At 38.7% G+C, this 21,924-nt stretch overlaps 1 protein-coding gene across 9 annotated transcripts in view; it reads right to left on the reverse strand.

The window, feature by feature from the left end:
• The window catches only part of SLC20A2 (solute carrier family 20 member 2), a 114,082-nt gene that overhangs the window by 73,106 nt on the left and 19,052 nt on the right, over positions 1–21,924 (reverse strand). For 2 of the 9 annotated variants that reach the window (XM_020969573.2, XM_020969566.2), the window contains exon 1: positions 3,051–3,217. The exons of 4 other annotated variants lie outside the window; for them this stretch is intronic. The gene's annotated coding sequence lies outside the window, so the exon portion shown is untranslated. 3 more of the 9 variants (XM_020969572.2, XM_020969564.2, XM_020969576.2) reach the window with 2 other exon arrangements.

Here is a 21,924-nt window from a genome sequence, read left to right on the forward strand (position 1 = left end):
CATGGCCTCTCTCTTCCAACCTTACTATGGTATGTGGAGTTGGGGGAGAGAAGGGGCAGGTACCTCTTCTAATATTAGTATATAAGACTTCTGAAACCTAAGACTGTGCTTTCTTTGTGCACTGTACATATTCGGTGGGTGCCTAATAAATGCTAATAACAGCAGTCCCATGTTTTCAATACCATTGCAGAAAAAATAAACTTTCTCACAGAGCCCCATTCTTTCACTATGAAGTTGTGCTGAGGAGAGTCAATGCTGATGGCATCCCTCTGCTCAGTATTTCTTTTAATTTAGAGAAAACAGGTACTATTTAATATAACAAAGTCCCTTTACTGCAGGATTCCCTTTTCAAAGAAAACAGCACAAAGAGATAGCCACAGATCTAGTACTTTGCTATGAATCAAAATACAATGGTTACAGATTATGGTCAGCAAGTAGCAATGGAGGCAAATAAGGTCAGAAGGCGATGAAGGGGATGAAGGGGACGTGGGAGAAAGGATTCTCCCCTTCTCCTCCTAGAAATTCCCATTTGGACTTAAGAACAAATGTTTGGGTGTACAGGAGCCTAGTAATGGAATAACAAACCTGTTAGAAGCAGCAAATGAAAAGCTTCTATGTTATGGGAACAGCCATGTTCTGGGGCTTTCCTAAGAAAGTGGCAGTCTCATCAGAGAAGGCAGGTGCAATGCAGCTACAACGCAGTGTGTGGCCTGGACTCTTGCTATAGCGACAGAGGCTAAGTTTCTCCGAAACAGGCCTCCTGGATTAGAGCTCCACAAGAGTGGAGCTTACCTTACGCATGGTCCTGCATGGCCCAGGTCACAACCAGCCACCTATCAGGAGACACCACCACCTCTGGACAGGCTTGGTAATCACTACCACTGCCAACAGGCACATCGCGTCTCTGGGGGTGAGACTGTCCACAGGCTCAGCAGCATCACAATCACTCAGACCCCACTGCCCCCTGTAAAGCAGTCTCTTCTTGCTTTAACCTGCTCTCTGCATCTCATATCGTGTATGCATAGAATTCCTTAAAATTATTTAATTTTACAAACACTTTAGTGTCAGCTACAAGTTCTTTGGAAATTTCACTGGAATGGAAAAATGTTTAAAAATCTGTATGCAGAACTACCCCCAAAGGTGGCAATCACAGTGAATTATATCCTAAATGACAAGAGAATAGGAATTATATCCTAAAATTCATTTCTGTTATGCCATGGAGTGGTAGGAAGAGCCCTAGATTTGGATTTAGAAGACCTGCCTCGGAATCCCAATGATAATGATATCATTTAAGATTACTGATTTAGAACTGGAAGGGACCTTCGACCCCCTCATTTCACAGATGAGAAGCTGAGATACAAAGAGGTGAAGGAACTTGCCCCTGGCCTCAAGGAGGGCAAGTAACAGAGTCAGGATTTGAACCCAGATCCTCAGGCTCCAAATTCAGCAGTTTTTCTACGGTATCGTTAAACCTTGGACAAGTCACTACCTTTCTGGGCCTCAATCTCCTCATTTGTAAAATAAGGGAGAAGGGCTAGATGACCTATAAAGTCCCCTCCAGCTGGATCAATATTTAATCAACAGTGATTTTCTTTAAGATTTTAATAAAAATATAGAGAACTAGATTCCTCAGGTTTAATATGTCCTATGATAAATAAATGCATTGCCACAAAAATACTGAAACTAAATAGTAAAGATTTCAAAATGAGAGAGACCACTACAACAACCACAATTAATCTATACTGTCTATCTTCAAGTCAGTAAAAACAGTTTAAAAGTTTCCTCCTAAAAATAGTTAAAGAAATCAGTTCTATTTTATTTCCTATTTTATGTCAAAATACCCTTTCACAAATTACCACTGGAAATACTTCCTTTTCTCAATCTTTTATTAAACAAGTAGTACATAATGGCAGAGCAGCGTTTTAAGTGGGGCACACTGTACTGCCTTTCCTAGTTCGTACCACACCTTGTCATCCCTTGCTTCGTTATGGAAGCCTCTCAGATACGGATATGTGGGGAGCACCTGAACTGCTCCACTGAGATTAAAATCCCTAAGGCCAGTAGTACAACTGAAGGGGTACCAGGCAAAGAAAATCCCTACATGGCTTTGAGCTGCAAGCACGGTACTGGCATGAGGTCAGGGACCTCTGAGTTAAAACACATTTCAGAACATGAAAGAGGATCCAAATCATTTAAAGCACTGACATTCTTTATTAAAATCTTTATTTCAATCTTCAACCCAAATTTAAGCTGACATGTGGTAACGAACACTGGCTAGATGAACAGAAGTTAAGATCTGAGATTTCCCAGAATTTTCATTACTTCAGAGATCTAACTTTATGCAACTTCCAGAAGATGTTTGACATTACTTCCTTCTGATGAAAAGTACTAACTCCTCTTTAAGTCGTTCCTGGCAATCCATTTCAAGTAACTCCTTTAAAAAATGGTACAAACTCTACAAAATATTACATCTGACACTCCATTATTTTAGCAAAAACTCAGAGCTAAAAGAAAACTGATAACAGTAATTAATTTTAGTATTGCTATTAAAAGATTCAGATTGCCATAGAGAATAAAGTTTAACCATACAACTTTTTTTTTTTGTAACTGCATGAACCATTTCATTAATGAAATATTGTAACTAGCTCAATAAATAAATAGGTCATTAACCATAAGCTAGAGTTGGGGTAGTTTTTTGAGGGTGAGAGGGTTGTTTAAGCATCTACTGGAAACACTGAAAATTTGCACTTACTAAAAAGACCTGCTAACAAACAAATTTTTAAACGGTTCACATTGCTTTCTCGTAAGTGCCCACCCACACTTTCCAGGTTCTCCAAGAGACAAAAGGTAACTAAAACTTTAACAAATATCAAGCAGATTTAAGGGGGGGGGGAACAAAGCCAAGTTGTTTTTTTTAAATCGCCCAGTACTTACAGGTCGTTTCAATAGAAACCTGAGCCCCAACAATTCTTCAGAAGGCTGCTCTGAGAGTCATAAATACAATCTGAAGTCTAAAATAGAGCTCCTATCATATTAGGCAGAGCACTCACATTTCAGTCTTGGAGCTTCTACTTGGGTAAACAGTTTTACAACTTGTAGAACAAACCCTGGCTAAAATTAACTGCAGTCCCGGACAGCAGGCAGGAACACGCTGATTTGCATCATGTGTGCAGGGATTTATTCACTAGGACAACATCGGTGTCCTCTTAATGGGAAATTTGGCTGAGGGGCGTGCACTGATGAACAATGCACAGCATCATGATTATGCTAATTACACAATCCCAGCCAGAAGCTCCAACTTTGTCTTTTAAGTTGTTTTTGCAAGTAGTGACAAAGAGAAAGGGCAGGCTCCTCCGCACAACAGGCATTCACTTGATTTTTAAACACATTCAAGTCAGGCAAGCTTTTGGCTACAAGGTGGCAGCACCGCTTGCTTCTCACCAGCAAAAATGAAAAACTGGGAAAAGAATAGATGACTTCAATAACGCAATTAGATGACTGGGGTAAAGTTTAGACTTTTGGAACGTGCAAAATGTAAATAGTAATCCAATATATCCATGCTGGCCTCAAACAACGACCACTGAAGAATCCCATTGTCTTTATTTTGCACCGACTTAGGTCACTCGATTCCTCGTTTTGCTTTTCTGCGCCCCCAAGGAGTTACTGAAATGACACTGGATTTACTAATAAATGACAGCTGAGAAAAAGTATCTAAAATATTTGCAAGAAGCAACATCCCTTGCAAGAAAAATTCTGAAATGAACTGACAGCTACCTTCAGATGGAGCGGGCAATGACCAACAATCTAGCTCACGCTGACGTTAAGGACCCCCACGTGAAAACTAGGTGATGTTGACGGAACACACCTGCTTGGTATCTCCTAGGGGTGGCGAGAGCACAGAATCTGCAATCAGGAACACTTCAGTTTGAATTCTGCCTTGGACACTTACTAGTGGTAAGACAGTGCAGTAGTCACTTAACCTCTCTGTGCCTAAGTTTCCTCATCTGCAAAATGGGGATAATAACAGCAACTATTTCACAGGGTTGTTGCGGAGATAAAATGAATTTATATATATATATATATATATATATTGCTTTGCAAACCTTAAAGCATTACATAAATGCTAGCTATTATTATCATCTCTTAGGCAGGTTTGTTTTTAAAGGCCAAGCTCTTACGAATTTTGCTCTTATGTTATGCTTTATGGAATACTTCCAAGTACTCTAAAAGCATTAATCAAATCTCCAAACACCTCTGTGAAGTATTAATATACTAACCTACAGATGAGTAAACTGACACAGTAAGTCACCATCACATGTTTTCACTGAAAAATCAGTGGTTGAATTTGTATGCTAAACCACAGTGGTCTTGACACTGCCTTCCTATTAGTAATTTGGTTATAACATCTGAGGTTTTTAGAGCTATTAATTTGTCTAGTTAAAAAATATCACAAGTATGGATAGACATCAGGAGCTTCCATTGTATGGAAATTCTCCAATGCCAGCTGAACCACAGGTTTAAAAACACTTCCTTTACCAGTTTCCTACAGTAATTTTCAAAATGTGTAGGAAGGACAGGTAGGTCCTTCAGTTGGTTCAAAGGTGGGTCAGCTACGGTTGAGGGTAAATTTAAAAGATGCTGTTGTCAACACCTAGTAGGAGCAATCCGATAAGAATAACAGTGACATTTATGTAGGTTTGCCAAGTGCTTTATCCACATTATCTCATAAGGACCGAAGAGAGCACTCAGGCTGATTTCCATTGGTAGGCACTGCGACTTGTCACAACTTTCTCCCCAGTGCTGTTGAAAACCCCTGGCTATCAATGTAAGAGTCAGTTTCCAGCGTGGATTCTATTTTCCCTCAGTTCTTGCTTCTAAATGACAAATGCTCTGAGCTATCCAAGATTCTGAAGCTCATATGTCAAATCCCTCCCTTCCACTTCATACCCCATACCAGCATGGAAAGAAGTCACAAGATAGAACCCTTCTTTTCAAAGGTTCTCTGCTCTAATATCATCAATAAATTTTACTCATTAAAAATCCACTCTCAAATTCTAATTGCATAAAGTAAACTATCATCATTTTTGACACTTACCTGCCGCTTGCTAACTTTTATTCTCTAATTCAGCCTTTGACTCCATAACTGACCTTTGAAATCCAAACTGTAATTACTTCCCCAATCCAGAAAAGGTATGAAAAATTCTCACCCTGGGCTACTCTGGCATGGGTGTCTCTATATTTAGCATGAGTTTGGGAGTAAGAGGAAGTAGGCAACTTTCTATTCATTCCTGAGTTAGCTCTTCATAGCTTGACTCCATTTAAAAAAAAAAAAGCATAAACCACACCTAACACATTCCTGAGCCCCAGTAGGTGGTTGGTTTTTTTTTTTTTTGGCTCAGCTACCATTTTAGATTTGGCCACATGAATGTCATATGTCTATATGCAAGATAACAGAGTGGGCTGTCATTTTGTGGTCAGCATGAATAATTTATTTACGACACTAAAACAAATGTAGGCTTAATCTCATTTATTTTCATTAATTCTGTAAAGGTTTTTTTTGTTGTTCAGACAGTTTGTGTGTGTGTGTGTGTGTGTGTGTGTGTGTGTGTGTAAGGAGGTGGGCTGGAGGGTCTTTTATCTTGCCCAAGTGACCTGAGGACTGAAAAAGTTTTGGAAGCCATTGCTCATATGTTCATCTATGGAGTCGGTCGGTTCCTAAGAATGAGAATGCTGGACAGCACACTCCTTATCTATTCTTGACAAAATTTTGATCAGCAGAGAGACTGAAAAAGAAAAGCAAAGGGAGGCAGAAAAGAGAAGCAAATATATGGAGAACTGAGTAAATTTATAAGAATACAAGGCATTCACCAGTTGGTAAATGGTCAAAGGACATAGACAGTTTTCAGATGAAGAAATCAAAGCTATCTATAGTCATATGAAGAAATGCTTTGAATCACTATTGATTAGAGAAATATAAACTAAAACAACTCTGAGGTACCACCTCACACCTGTCAGACTGGCTAGTATGATAGAAAACAACAAATGTTGGAGGGGATATGGAAAAATTGGGACACTAATGTACGGGCTGGTGCAGTTGTGAACTGATCCAACCATTCCGGAGAGCAATTTGGAACTATGGCCAAAGGGCTATAAAACTTCTGCTAAGTCTATACCCCAAAGAGATCCAAAAAAAAGAGAAAAGGACCTATTTGTACAACATTTATAGCAGCTCTTTCCGGAGTGGCAAAGAAATGGGAATTGAGGGAATGCCCAACAATTGGGGAATGGCTAAACAAGTTGTGGTATATGAATGTAAAAGGATATTACTGTGCCATAAGAAATCACAAGCAGGCAGATTTCAGAAAAACCTAGAAAGGCTTATGTGAACTGATGCAAAGTGAAATTGTACACAGTAACAGAAATACTGAACCATAATCAACTATGATTGACTGAGCTCTTCCTAGCAATACAATGATCCAAAACAACTGCAAAGGACTCATGCTGGAAAATGCTGCCAACATCCAGAGAAAGAAGCATGAAAGTTTGAGTGCAGATCAAAACATTATTTTTACTTTCTTTATTTTTTTGTGGTTCTTTTCTTGTGGCCTGTTTGTTCTTTTACAACATGACTAATATGGAAATGTTTTATATGATTGCACATACATAACCTATATCAAACTGCTCACTGTCTTAGTGAGGAGGTGGGTGAGGGAGTGAGGAAGGCAGAAAATTTGGAACTCAAAATTTTAAAATGAATGTTAAAAATTGGCTTTGCATGTAATTGGAAAAAAATAAAATACTATTAAATTTTAAAAAAAGAAAAGGGAGAGAAATAATAAAAGGAAGGAAAGAGAATGTAGGAAGAAGGAAGAGACCTATAAGACTCAGAAAAGGAAAAAAACAGAGAAAGAAAAAGAGTAGTTAAGTCAGTCTAAGTCTATTGACTAAATTGATTTTGGCACACACATGCTATTCACTGAGGATGTGAACATCATCATCTGTTATTTCAGCCCACTGAAATACTGGTTTGGTTTCCAGCACTGCATAAGAATACTTTCTGCACTGGGAAACTATTTATCTGCTTTTACTTTCAAACTTCAAAGTTTATTTTTGAAATGAAGGTTTACTTTATCAAAAAATTCTAAGAATTTTATGTAGGCATAAAGGAATGAGCTGGGTTTCAGAAATCTGCTTTGAAACCACACAGGTGTCAATCAATCTATTAGCTAGAGGGAACATAGTTCTCAACGTTGGATCCCTGAACTTGGATTTTTTAAAAAATGCACCTTCATTTTCACTAAATTCTAAATGAAATCTAGCATTTCATTCAATTATGAATTTGAAGGAAAGAAATTTTATTCTGAGGAATCCAAAGGCTTCACCAGACTGCCAAAGAACTCCACAACAGAAAAAAAGTTAAGAACCCCTGGGCTAGAGACTAAAAGTCTCCTTGACAATGAAAAATTATCAGAGTAGCTTATCTTTATTCTTTAAGAGATCTGATTCATTTGAAAATATTTTAAGCTTAAATAGCAAACCAACATTTATTTCATTGTTCTGAGTCTTCCACAAATTAAATGTAGTTGTTTGTGTTCCCACTGGGTGCACATAGGTATACTACGGGATGTGATAATTAATATTTGATATTTAGTTTTAAGACATTCAAAATGCTTATAGAGTCTCTCTACAACCTGAGGAAGATGGGGAGGAGGGAATAAGTACTATACTATAGGTATTATAATCTCAATTTTACAAATAAGGAAAATAGGCTCAGAGAGTATAAGTGACTTGGCACAGACAGTAAGGATGGGATGTGAACCCAGGGCTAACTCCACGCCCAGTACTCATTTCCACTACACCATTATGCTTCTCAAAAAAGAGAAAGGTAAAATTTTTTGAATGAACAACTGTTCAAAGCTCTCCAACTGCTCCTATCAATCCTTCAGAATTGGAACAAAGTCTTCTCTGCAGGTTATTGGTAGATCAACATCATCTTTTAGGTGCTTATTAAGGAATAGGTGAAATTAAAATTGCTACTGATCCCAGGGGCCAGAAAGTAACCTACCCCTGGTCTAGCTGAAGGTTTTAAATGAATTATAAAGCTAGAAGGAACCTCAGATGACCTAGTTACTGGCTTTCTCAACTGTTCCAGGTAAACCTGGGGCTCTGTGAGGTAACTCTTGGAGTTTCTTGACATAAAGTCTCAACATGGCAAACATGTTTAACGTTTTACTCTCTCCTGCAAAGAATCAGACTCAGAGTTGGAAGGAACTTCCATCTTCAGTTTCCACCCTAACAATGGAAAGGTTCAAGGGTATCAAACAATGCAGAGGGGGTCTACAACTTCAAGAAGTTTGAATGACATGAATCTAAGTCATGTTTTTCTAAGGACACTGAAATCATTATACATAAATGTAATGCCTAATTCTTTCAGTTCTCAAGAAAAATAGATCTTTACTTTTTTACTGTTATGATATATTATGTTTATTATATCAATCAACTAGCAAGTTCTCATTAAGCACCTACTATAGGCCAGGAACTGTGATAGTAGGTATAGGAGATACAAATACAATAAACAAAACAATCCCTACTCGCAGAGAGCTTACATACCAACAGCTATATGCGCCAAGCGAAGATCATGTAATAGCAACATTTTATTTTGAAGTGGCTATATATCTATAGGTATCCGTTCCTTAGTCCCTAATTCAAAACATCAACAGTCATATTGTTGGCTGGATCTAGTCAATAAACGTGTAAAGAATGTTCAATATTTGAAAACAAAAGCACATTTTGGTGGTGTTGGAAAATGTTACTACTATATAGATACATATATACATACATGTATATATACATATTTATGTGTATATACATATGCACACATATGTACACACACATATATAAAAGAACTCAATTTTATCATTTAAAACAAATAAACTAGAACAATTCATGAGGATCCAGTCTATCTTAGCATAACAGACACCAACTAAGTCTTCTAGGGTTTACACACACCTACAAATTGCACCAAAATCTTCAAAACCAATACAGTTTGTTTCTTAAACTTCCATGGTTCATCTTTCACAAAGTTAAGAAAAAGTCACTAAATTGTCCACAGGTAAAAGACAACTATTCTTTAAGTGAATTCTTATTTGGATTTTGATAAAGATTTGATGTAATGTAACACCACACACCATTAAACCATACCTTGCCTTGTAAGTCTACTCTAATATCTTGTGATGGCAAAAAGTGACTCTTGATTCTCAAAGGCTATCCTAGTGAAGGGCAAGCTCTGGATGGTCCTACCAATTTGTAAGAGCTTCACCTCTGATACAGGCAATGTGACTGTGCATCTCTGTTCATGTCAAGACCCCCCTGGCTACAAGGGGAACATCTTAGAAAGACTGGCCACCAGGTGATGGTTTTTCTGGACATACTGTCTCCCAAGTCATTTATTAAAGTGTGGTTGTTAGATAACTGGTTTTTTTTTTGAAAGTTGTATACTGAATTTAGTGTCTACTTTAAAAAAAAAGAGCAAGCTCTCTGTAAAAAGACTCACTGTTTTATATATAATCTTCTTTGCTCTACTGTGTATATAGACATGCTCATTTTAGTTAATATCTTTTTTTTTAGATAATTGTTATCAGTGGAAGGAGTAACCACACTGAAGAAATCACAGATCTTTCAAAATATCTAAATATGGTTTAATAATAATTGCTAACATTTATATAGGGCTTACTGTATACCAGGCACTGTGATAAGCACTTTACATATATCACCTCATTTAATCCTCACAATAGCCCTAGAAGTCAGGTGCTATTATTATATTTATTCTACATATGAGGAAACTGAAGCAAAGAGATGTTAAGTAACTTGCCCAGGGTCACACAGCTTGTAAGTATCTGAGGCTGGATGTAAACTCGGGTCTTCCTGACTTCAGGCCCAGCACCCTGTGCACCATAGCACCACCTGGTAGCCGATTCTGTTTCCATTGGAATTGTTAAAGTAGGGATAATAATATGATTGTTGTTAAACAGCATTTATATCAATAAAGCCAATGCTTAGTTCTCTTAAAAGAATCTCTGAGTCATACTGGTACACTTTGTTCTGACAGGTATACCTATACATTCTTACACATGCAAAAATATTTACTGAGTACGGGCTGTGTGCCAAACATTGTACATGACAAAAAGTGGAACTGGGTGTAGTACTTCTCTTTAATCAAATAAGGAAGATAAGGAGCGTACAAATATCTAAAACACAAGGTATGAAATGTGCCATCGTTCGATTCTGGTTGTTGTTAGGGAAGGTATCTTCTAAGAGCCGCTATTTGAGCTGGGCCTTAAAGAATGGGTAGGCTTTTGACAAGTAAAGACAGAGTGGAATGAACTGCAGGGAGAGAAATAACATGAGTGAAGGTGATAAATTGTTTTTTAGTAAACTGTGAGTACTCTGGATTGTCTGAAGGCAGTTTCTCTGTTCCAGACGAGGGCAGCAGTACAAAAAGCACTCTAATGCTTATCTGGAATGTACAAAGAAGTATGTGCAGAAAGGATGGTAATCTTCCTATGCACCCTCCAAAAACACAAACTGTTAGCCAACAGCAAGGAGAAAATGAGACACTGCTCCTTCCTCTCCTTTGAAATTTATCCTCCCACCCAGGTTCTCTCACTGGAGTAACTCATCTATTTCAACCCCACCACTATAGATGAATTGGGAAATGTGCAATTGGTGAATCTATCCGTCTCCCCAGGGAAATAAAGGGAGCAAGACTATCCATGTTAAAGAACAGTGAAGGGGAGGGTCAACTCTGTCATACTGATGAATCAAAAATGAAACATGAGCTTCATAAATATGATCGAAACTTTTTTTTTCCAACCATCATTCATCCTAATCTAAAACAAGAAGAGAGTGCCCTCCTTAAAGTATACTATGCCTTATAATTTTGGAAGATAGTCCATCATAAAGGGATCAAAAGCTCCTTATTTCAACAGGTGGTATAAGTAAAACCTCACTAATTTATCTTAATTTTGGTAAAGGCTGACCTGAATTAGAGGAAAATGAGAATTAAAGAACGTTTTTAATGACTATAGTTTTATTAAAAGTACCCTGTAAGTTCTTCAAAGGCAGGGGTCAGGTTTTATTTGTCTTTGTAGCCCACAAAGCACCTAGCACAATAACAAGTAAATGCTTAATAAATTGATACTCTTAAAGCACAGATCTGACCATGTCACTCCTTTGCTCAAAAAACTGTGGTGGTTCCAATTGCCTTGAGAGTCAAACGCAAACTCTGCCTGGCATAAAAGCAAACTCTAGTCAGTCTTTCCAGGCCGATTCTATGTTGCACCCCTCACATACCAGACTTTCCAGCCAAATTGACCTTGTTTCTATTCCCTGGTATTCCCTGGACAGTTCCATCTCTCCACACATTTTTACACAACCTAGCCACCCCTAGGCCTGGAATGATTTCACTCCTTACCTCCACCTCTTGGAAACCTAAGTTCTCTTCAAGGATCTTTTCAAGCACCATCTCCTCCAATTAGCCTTTCCCAATTCACCCAGTTGTAAGGACTCTGCCTATAACTGTGAATTTTTTGCACATATACTCTATTTACTTATTTGTGAATATGTTGTATCCGTTGGTAGAATGTAAATTCATTGGGGTCAGGGAGTAATCACTTTTGTATTTGTATCTCTAGGGTAGCATAATATCTGGCACATTAATAAATGTTGTTGATTCAGTAGTAATTATAATGATAGGTAACATTTACACAGTGCCTACTATGTACCACGCACTATGCTAAGTGCTTTACAATTATTATCTTAGTTGATCCTCACAACAACTCTGGGAGGTAGGTGCTAGTATTATCCTCGTTTTATACATAAGGAAACCGAGGCAGACCGAGGTTAAGTAACTTGCTCAGGGTCACAGTTAGGAAGTGTCTGAGGCAGGATTTGAACTCAGATTTTTCTAAGTCCAAGTCCCAGGCCTGGGCCCCCTAGCTGTTATGAAGCCTTCAGGTATTGCCCCAGGCTAAAATACAAATTCCTGTTTAGCACTTAATATCCCCTGAAGTCTGGCTCCGACCTGTCTTTTCAGACCGATTTCACATGTCTCCCTTTCTTGCACTCTAGTTCAAGCCAAACTGTTCTACTGGCCATTCCTCATATGTCACTTGACCCTTGGCCAAGCTTCCTTCTCCTCTTCTTCCTCCTCCTCCCCCACCACCTGACAGGTAACAGGGCTTAATAAATACCTGCTGAGTTGAACTAAACCGCAGGGGGGTTCTGAGAGGCCAAGACATCACTGTTACTGTCATCGATGTATACCAGTATGAATTTAGGTTCTACTCTCTTAGGGTCCCTCCTTTATTAATAGAACCCAAGCATGACTGAATCTACTACTAGTAATAAGGATTTCATCTAATATTATAGACATGTCGTAGAAATTAGCATTTAATATTAATTGCTTAATAGTTTTTTGGGTGCTGTCTGGCTGATTTTGTGGGGTTTTGTGGGGGTTTTTTTAGGAACTTGGAAAATTTATAACATATCCTAAACCTTAATGACATCTCTTGAAATGGCTTTGGTGCATCATCCAATGGTCAGTTTTAGAGAAAGCAACTGAAAATTATTTCTCTCGGGGGCAGCTAGGTGGCGCAGCAGTTAGAGCTCTGGCCTTGTGTTGGGGATCTGTAAGGACGTAGAGGGCCACAGGCTGTTCATGAGGTCTCACTGATGGGCGGAGGCCCCTCTCTGGTGCTGATCTATGAGCAAAGGTCGCCTGGTTCAGTGCTCCATTCTATGGATCTTTAACAATCTTTAACTCCCTTAGTTACTGTATGGTCATTAGCAGTTTATCTGTGATTGGAGTCAGATAAGCGCACAGGATGTGCATGCACTGTCCTTAGCACAGCATGAGCTCTACATCATTGTAACTTGATAAGAAGTTCCTGTTACTTTACTACTTAAGGGAATGCTTTGTAAAAATAAAACGGCATTGCTTCAGTCTTGTCTCCTGCCTCATCAATGCGCATTCGAGATAGAAGGGTAAGCTGGCCTTATCCCTTCAGAGTTAGTATAGGATCCTTGCTCTTGTGGTGAGCTGAGTTAGCTGTGCACAACAAACTGGCGCCCAATGTGGGGCCCCCTTTGGTAGTCTGAAGACTGAAGGGCAGGCAGAAAACAACCCACGATCTACAACGTGGGACCCCCTTTTGCCTGAAAAGCGAAGGGCCGGGCCAGAGAAAAGCCCCCATGGTCAGGGCACTGAGGTCTTTGGGAAACCAGGCGACCTTTGCTCACAGATCAGCACCCAAGAGGGGCCTCCGCCCATCAGTGAGACCTCATGAACAGCCTGTGGCCCTCTACATCCTTACAGATCCCCCAACAGCCTTGGAGTCAGGAAAACCTAAGTTCAAATCCGGCCTCAGACACTTGACAGTGGGCAAGTCACTTAACCCCCACTGCTTCACCAAGAAGAAAACAACAACAACAACAAAAGATTTCTCTCCCCCTTACCTTCCCCCTCACCAAAAAAAAGGGGAAAAAAAATACTGAGAACTGATTCTGGGGGGAAGGAGTTGGTGTTTTGCCATAAAGACTGTAATACATAACTATCTCCTCCAGGGGGCAGCCCTAGCTTGTCCTAGAATAAACATTCAGAAACTTGCCTAAAACATTACAACTTTGTCCATCAACGAGAATATCCTAATATATGCTCAATGTCCACAGTTGAATCCGTTTCTGAAAATCAAAAGAATAAGGAGTCTATTTTCTGAGAACTACCAGTGATTATGGCCATTACATTATGGCATTTGGGGAAGGCCAGTGAGACAAGTCCTTTTAAAGATGAATGAGTTCATGAAAAGAGAAATAAACACACACAATGCGGTAATACAGGTAGCAGAGTTTTGACTGAAAATAGAAGAAAAAAAGGAATAGGGTAGTTCTAATTTTCATTTTCCATTTTTGAACAAGTACAAACTACCACTGTACTGTGTCTTCACCCTCTGGCCCTTTGCATTCTTTGGCCTTTCCTTCCTCATCCATTCTAAGTTTCAATGATTTTAAGATGGGTCATTTTTTTTTTTACTTCATATTCCTGCCTCCCTTTAAGGACAGATGAAATTTTTTGTCCATTTCCCCCTGTATCTACCAAAACAAAAAGTACTTGGTCTCAATAAAGTGAACATTTACAAAAAAAAAATACTAAACTGAGATTCTGTCATATGCAGACCGAGGGGGTACAGAGAGAAGAGGAGGAATAAAAGTAATTCCTAATATCCTACCCCATCCAACATAAGGATTTTTTTTCTTTTTAAGTGGGGGTGAGGTGGGTAGATGGAAGTAGAGAAAAGTTAGCTTGTTTACAAATTCTAACCAGTTTCTGTTTTAAGCAAGAAAAATTTTGTCATTATTCAAGATTCTTAAATCAGTGGTCAAACTCAGACAAAAGAGGGTTATTTCATAATTAAGTGTAGTGAGCCTGTAAGAAATGTGTCCATTTAATTAAAATTTCACTTTTTTATACAATATGCTAAAGAATACCCTCCCCCCCTTAAGAGTTCTGTATCTTATCCCCCAAATATCAACTGATAAATAGGAAGTAAATTTGTGTTTGTGATATTTTATACAATGTTATGCCTGTTGTATATTCTGTTAATGTGAATTTGTTATCAATAGTATTATGGGATGCCTACCTTGGATGCCAGTAAAACTAACCAGTAAAACTAACCTTATTGATTTTAAAATTTTGTTTCTGATTTTGTTATAAAATTATATATTCCAGGTATCATCGGTTGATTTTCACAAGGGATTTCAAAATCTGCGGCCCCAGAGAGATGTCAGAATCTAACCTTGCACTGGTATCACCAAGAGATACTTCCCAAAATTCCACTAGCCACTGATATCATGAAATTGGAGATATCTTGAATTCTTCATAAGTAATTTGGGAAAGAAGGGGAGAGGAAGCCACAGCAAGAGGTAGAGAGACAAGTTCATTCTCGGGGTCTTCCTCTAAGTTAATACTATTTGGACAATGCACAGTTAAACATTTTCACTCCTTGGCTCCTCCCCACAAAGATTTCATCAGCTATTATTTGGTTGCTGGGGTCGTTGTTCTGCTGAGATTCTGCACAGACTGGTGAGATGAATTCTGTCCTTTCCTCCCTATCACAGAGTTTGAAAGGATTCTATCCCTTTAAACAAACTATTCTTCCAAAATCAGTTTATCCTCCTCCCTATTAGAGGAAAAAAGTCTAAGCAGAGAAAGTCTATCTTGGCTTCTGCAGCCAGAAGCATTTGGATTGGCTGTGGTTATTTCCAGTTGTTATTTCTAGTACCTCCTCTCCGCCTTGTTATTGTGTTGCCTATTTCCTTCTATATAAAAGAAATTAGCATTTGATGTCAGCTGTCCTGATAGAGATGGGGAAACTGGGCAGTTCTGGAGAAAAGCAGAATACACATTCAGCCCTTAGTATGAGGGACAGAGTGGAGAAGCTGCAGAGCTGACTGTTTCACTCCCGGGTAGAAGCCATCTAACTGCAAGACACTAGAGTTTTCCTCAGGGTGATAAACAGGAGAAACAATGAGCCAGAAATATAATGGGGGTCAGGAAGAAAGGGAAGGGGGGGAGGAGAAGAGGAAAGTGAGGGAGAGAAGGAGAGGCAGAGATAGAGAGAAGCCTTTCATAGGATCCTTATCAGGCAAACACCTGGGTTCCCTTCCTTTCAAACCCTGCAGTATTAATACAACAAGGGGGAACGGTCTCTATACAAGCAACAAATGGGAATCTTCCTTTAATTTCCCTTACCTATCACAGAGAAGCCCCTCTATTTCTTGTTAGACATAATCATCTTAACATCAGCAACCACAAAACAATCACCAGAAAAACCACACTCAAAAGTATTCAAGGCAAACAAGCCCTTAGTCATTGTTACAAAGAAATAAGCCACACCAAAATGATTATGGGCTAGGAGGTCTTAAATAATTCTGAGGAACCACTGGGGTGGAGGGGAGGGAAGTCTGCCTAAAATAATGAAGGGGATTAAACGATGACTGAAATGGTTGGGCCAGAGACGATATCAAACTCAGTAATTTAGGATGCTTAGAGACCATTCTATGGTAGGGCATCTTTAAATCAATGACCAAGCCAATATAGGCCATGAGGCAAAATAAACAGTGGCTTTCAGCATAAAAATGATTATAAGTCTTTTAAACATATATCTTCAGTGGGATTATCATGTGTCAAATAAAGAAGACATAACCAAATCTGAAGCTTAATAATGTCCCCACCTCTGCCTCTTATAAGTCCTAGGGGACTTTTCCTTCCAGGGAAGCTCTTGCATCATCACCCACCACACCTCAAGGAAGCCTTTCCTGACTCCTCTAGTTGTTAGCACTCTTTCCTCAATTATCCAGTTTATACTTAACTGTTTATATGCTGCAGCCACTCAGCTTTATACATACATATATATATGTGTGTGTGTGTATATATATATACATATATATATTTATCTAGAGTATATATATATAACAATATATGTAATATATTGTGTGTGTGTATATATATGTGTGTGTGTATACATATACATATATATGTATACACACACACACTCACACACACACACACACACACACACACACACACACACACACACACACACACACGGGGGGAGAGAGAGAGAGAGAGAAATATACTCTGAGGGCAGAGGCTATTTTTCATTCTGTTTCTGAATTCCTAGAACCTAGCACAATACTTGCAAACAAGTGCTTCATAAAGACTGGTGGTATTGGATTACATCACAATGTTAAAGATGATCTTAATTATGAGCCATGTAATTACAAAGACACTGCTCATTAGTGATCAGTTTATAGACATGTGAAACTTTGGCTTCTTGGCTTTCTGGTGCCACAGAATAAATAGGCAACATTTACCTCATTCATTCCCTCTTCCTTCAGAGTAGGATGAAAAAGGTCATGGTATTAGAAAAGGTTAGATGCCAATTGGAGCTTTCTATCGCATCCAACCTATCACATTTACTTGATCATTTTGCAGAGGCACAGGCTTCATCTCGAATCTGGAAATCTTGAGTTCAAATCCAACCCCAGACACTAGCTGTGTGACCCTGGATAAGTCACAGTTTGCCTCCATTTCCTTGAATGCAAAATGGGGATCCTAACAGCACTTATCTAACAGGATTACACTTAGCACTGTGCATAGTCCACAGGTGCTATACAAATGCTTATTTCCTTCCCTTCCCTCCCATTTCCTCTCCTCCTGAGCATTTCTCCTGAGTCACCCACAAAATGCAATGGTAAACAGCCACAGCTGAACCTTCTCAGATTAGTGGTTAAAGGCAGGATTGTGGAGCAAAACTGCCCATGTTTAACCATTTTGTACTAGGTAACATCAGAAGAAGTAGGTGGACAATTCTAAGTCATCCATTCTGATATCCTACTCAATTTAGGAAGTAATTCCTTCTAAGGTGACCCTTCAATGGTGGCCTTCACTCCTTTATGTTATTAAATCTCAACTGGGCCTTTACAACACCAAGGCAAACTTTCTACTCCTTCCTAATGGATCAGGCACTTAGGCAGTACAATGGATAGCGTGCTGGGCCTGCAGTCAGGAAGAACTTGCATTAAAATCTAGCCTAAGACATTTACTAGCTATGTGACCCTGAGCAAGTCACTTAATCTTTGCTTGCCTCAGTTTCCTCAATTGTAAAATGGGGATAATAACAGTAAATGCCTTACCAGATTGTGGTGAGGGTCAAATGAGATAATACTGGCTAAGCATGTCACACAGTACCTGGCACAAAGCAGGCGCTACATAAAGGCTTATTCCTTTTCCATCCTCCTAAGCTCCCATTTTAAACCTTCTCATCTCTCCTCAACCCTCACAGTACCTTGTCGCCCCTTAAACTTTCAGCTGGGAACTTTGTCTCATACTCCATTAAAAAAATCGAGGCCATTTGCTGAGAGCCCCTTCTTCTCCCCTCCTCATCTCATATTACTTAAACATCTTTCCTCACTATCTCTACCTTCATTTGTCCCTAAATCCTTTATATCAGGGGTTGATAGCCTGTTTTGTGTTATGGACCCCTTTGGCAGGCTGGTGAAACCTATGTACCCATCTCAGAATAATATTTTTAAATGCTTAACATAAAATTCACAATATTACAAAGGAAACCAAACATTAGTGAAAATAAAAATAAATCTTTTCCCCATCTAAGTTTGCAAACCCTCTGAAATCTGTCCCTAGGGACAGTCTACACGCACCCTTGATCCCATCCTCCCCTTTTCTACAGAAGATCACCCCAACTACCATCCCCACTTTGATCTAATCTTCCCTGTTGCCTAAAAACATACCCATGTCTCCCTGATTAAAAACATAACAAAAAACAAACCTCCCACTCGATCCTACCTTCCTCTTTTCAGCTAAGCACCAAGAAAGATGTCTGTATTAAATGTCTCCACTTCCTCTCCTCTCACTCTCTTTTAAATCCTCCATCACTTGGCTTCCAACTTCATCATTCAACTAAAAAAATAGTTCTCTCAGAATTTACCAAAGATCTTTCAATTGCCAAATCTAATGACAACTAAATTGCCTCTTAACTACCCACTAACCTGTCACACTTCCTAACTGTGGGAATCCCTCAAAGTTCTGGCCTAGGACAACTTCTTTCTTCCTTCTATCTCACTTCGTGATTTGATCATCTCTTATGGATTTATTTATGCTCGTTATGCAGATATGCCCAGATCCATCTATCCAGACCTAATCTTTCTCCTAAGCTCTAATTCGCCACTATTTCAAACTCAACATGTCAAAAGCACAACTCATTGTCTTTCTCCCCAAAACCCTCTCTTCTTCCCAACTTCTCTAGGGCACCATCATCCCCTTGGATATCCAGGCTCACAATTCTGCTGTTATCCTCAATTCCTCATTTTTACTTATGTTCCACATCTGATCTTCTGTCTACCTTCAAAACATCCCTTGTTTATGTCCCCTTCTCTATACTTAAAGAGCCACTGATTGGTCTCGTTGACTTAAGTCTTCCCTATTCCAATTCATCCTCCACTTAGCTGCTAAAGTGATTTAGGTCTGACCACTCATGACCCTTCCCTCTTCCCCCAATTCAACAAACTCAAGTAACTCCCTCTTACCTCCAGGATCAAATATCTTATATTTGATTTTATATAAAATCCTGTTTGGCATTTAGAGTTCTTTACACACTGGCTCCTTTCTACCCTTCCGGTCTTTTTACAGTGGCTCCCTTGAGTGCCTTCTACAAGCAAGTTCCACTGGTCTACTTGCTGTTCCTCTTAAGCTATAAAGTCTTCATTCAGTTTCAAGTTTTAAGAGCTGTGCCTGAGCACTGGAAGACTTCCAGTCTGTGATGGTCTTCTTCCTCGCCTTCCTCAACTTCCACTTCCCAGCTTCCTTGAAGACTCAGCTCAAATCCTATTTCTTGCAGGAGGCCTTTCATGGTCTCCTAACCTGCTAGGTGCCTTCCTCCACTTGAGGAAATCCTTCCATTTACTCTGTAATTATCTTGGGCCTGTGCCTGGTTATTTACAGGTTTTCTTACTCCTTAGAATGTGAGCTCTTTGAGAACAGGGACTATTTTGGCCTTTCTTTGTATCCGTAACTAGGAGCATAGTATCTGGCACATGGAAAACACATAAAATGTTTGCTGGCTGACTCTGGGAAGTACAGCACTTTTTTCAGGTCACTAAGCCCCACTTGGTACCAAACATTTAACTAAGGTACTATTTTTCTTAAACATGCAATTAATTCTCTTCTCCTCCTGCTCCCTACCCCCCAACCCTTAACCACCTGTTAGAGAAATAACCTATTAACCAAAAACCTACTCAAATATTATCTCATTAATCTGTCTCTATAAGACTAGAAAGACCAACTTTAAAGACAGGCACAAAGAAAGTAAAAACTTTATGATTAAAAAAAGACTTAAGACTGGTACAACCATTCTTCCTTTTTCTACAATTTACCAAAGGTTATTCTCTAAACCTAGAAAAACTAAATTTCAAAAACAAAAACAAACAAACACACAAAAAAGGGGGCAGCTAGGTGGCACAGTGGATAGAGCACCAGCCCTGGATTCAGGAGGACCTGAGTTCAAATGTGTCCTCAGACACATAACACTTATTAGCTGTGTGACCCTGGGCAAGTCACTTAACCCCATTACCTAGCCAAAACAAAAACAAACAAGAAAAACTAAATTTATTGAACAGTTGTCTACTTGATCAACAAAGTAATAAACTGTGCTTATTTTATCTTCTGTACTCAACCTAACAATTTGCTTCAAAGACAATTGCTGTCTTCATTTGAAGACACTAGCACATCAAAATGGTGGTTATGGAGGCCGGCCAAGAAGGTTAATACTTGGAACACTAGCAGTTCTTAACTGGATAAATCACTTAATCTCTCATTACATCAGGGAATCTTCTAATATTATAAATTGTAAAGCAAGTACTGATCTGCATTTGTAAAAAGAATTCCCTATACTAATGAAATCACAGAGCCTATTAAAAAAAAAACCAAAACAACCCAAATATTTAAAGATAAACTTTGGGTTGGAAACAAGGGAACCTGCAGCCCCAAGGCCACATGTGGCCCTCTAGGTCCTCAACTGCAGCCCTGTGAATCCAAACTTCACAGAACAAATCCCCTTGATAAAAGGATTTGTTCTGTAAAAATTTGGACTCACTCAAAAGGCTGCACCCCAAGAACCTAGAAGCATGAGGCCTTGAGGCCGCAGGTTTCCCACTCCTGAAACCTAATCTTACCTACAAAATGTAACATTTTAGCCTTTAAACTCTTAGAACCAGATTCAAATGCAATTGGGAAATGTTTAATAAAAACACAAAAAAAGGTAAAGATAACTTGTGGTTTTCTAAGTCAATCTGCAGCCTGGAGGGACTGCTTCTATTTGAGTTTGACAGCAGTGTTATAAATAATAGACTGCTAGATGTACTATAGATAAACTGTAGGTGGAGTTACTTTTTTACGCTAGCTAGTCCATAAACATTTAAAACACTCAAAACCCATACTAGACTTTTTATTTCAAAGCCAAATAGTTACAATAATTTATTTTTTCTAAAATGAAAATCATTACATGACATTAAAAACATTTCTTCTCTACACACTAAATCTGTTATCTGAGTGAGGTAATATTATGTTCCATCATGGGAGAATTATCAAGAAAATAATTTTTTTGAAATAGGTCTTCATTAGAGTGATGATGTAATATTTGCTGAGTCTATCATACATTGTAATAATTCAGCACACAAAGATAGGATCTTGCACTTTGGCCTCATAATACAAATTAACGAAAGATAGGCAAATGTTAAAAATAATAGGCAAGTCACGCTAGTTAGAACTAGCTGGCAGTAGCAAAAAAATTGCCTTTATATGTTCAATCATACTAATTTGGTTATCATCCACTTTCAATGGAACCTGTACTGCTCCATAATAAAATGAGTTTTGAAAAGAAAAGCTGAAGATGGTTTACTTGGGGAAACTGTTTCAGACTTAGTGATGACTTATTTCATGGACAAAGGAAAGAAAAATAAGAAATGGCCCTCGGTCTCATGTGGCCCACCTCCAAATTAATAATAACGATGGCAGAATATTTGTAAATGGGCAAAAGATGTCATAAAATCAGTTTTTAGTCTACTTGTGAACATTAAATTAGATGTTAGCACTCTGAAGATGAGCTGCATGTACAATGACCAACAAGTGGACGTGCTACTAGAAGAACCAAATCACATCAATCTGGACAGTCTTGCCATAAATAAAACCAGAATATAAAAGAAAGTTGCAATTAAATGAAAGGATGATTTCTAGATTTCTTTTTGAAGAAGCAAATAGTGAATTCTCATGTGTCCAAAAGCAATAAGAAA

Source organism: Phascolarctos cinereus, unplaced genomic scaffold (genome assembly GCF_003287225.1).
Source record: "Phascolarctos cinereus isolate Bilbo 61053 unplaced genomic scaffold, phaCin_HiC Scaffold_2;HRSCAF=192, whole genome shotgun sequence".
Taxonomy (NCBI): domain Eukaryota; kingdom Metazoa; phylum Chordata; class Mammalia; order Diprotodontia; family Phascolarctidae; genus Phascolarctos; species Phascolarctos cinereus.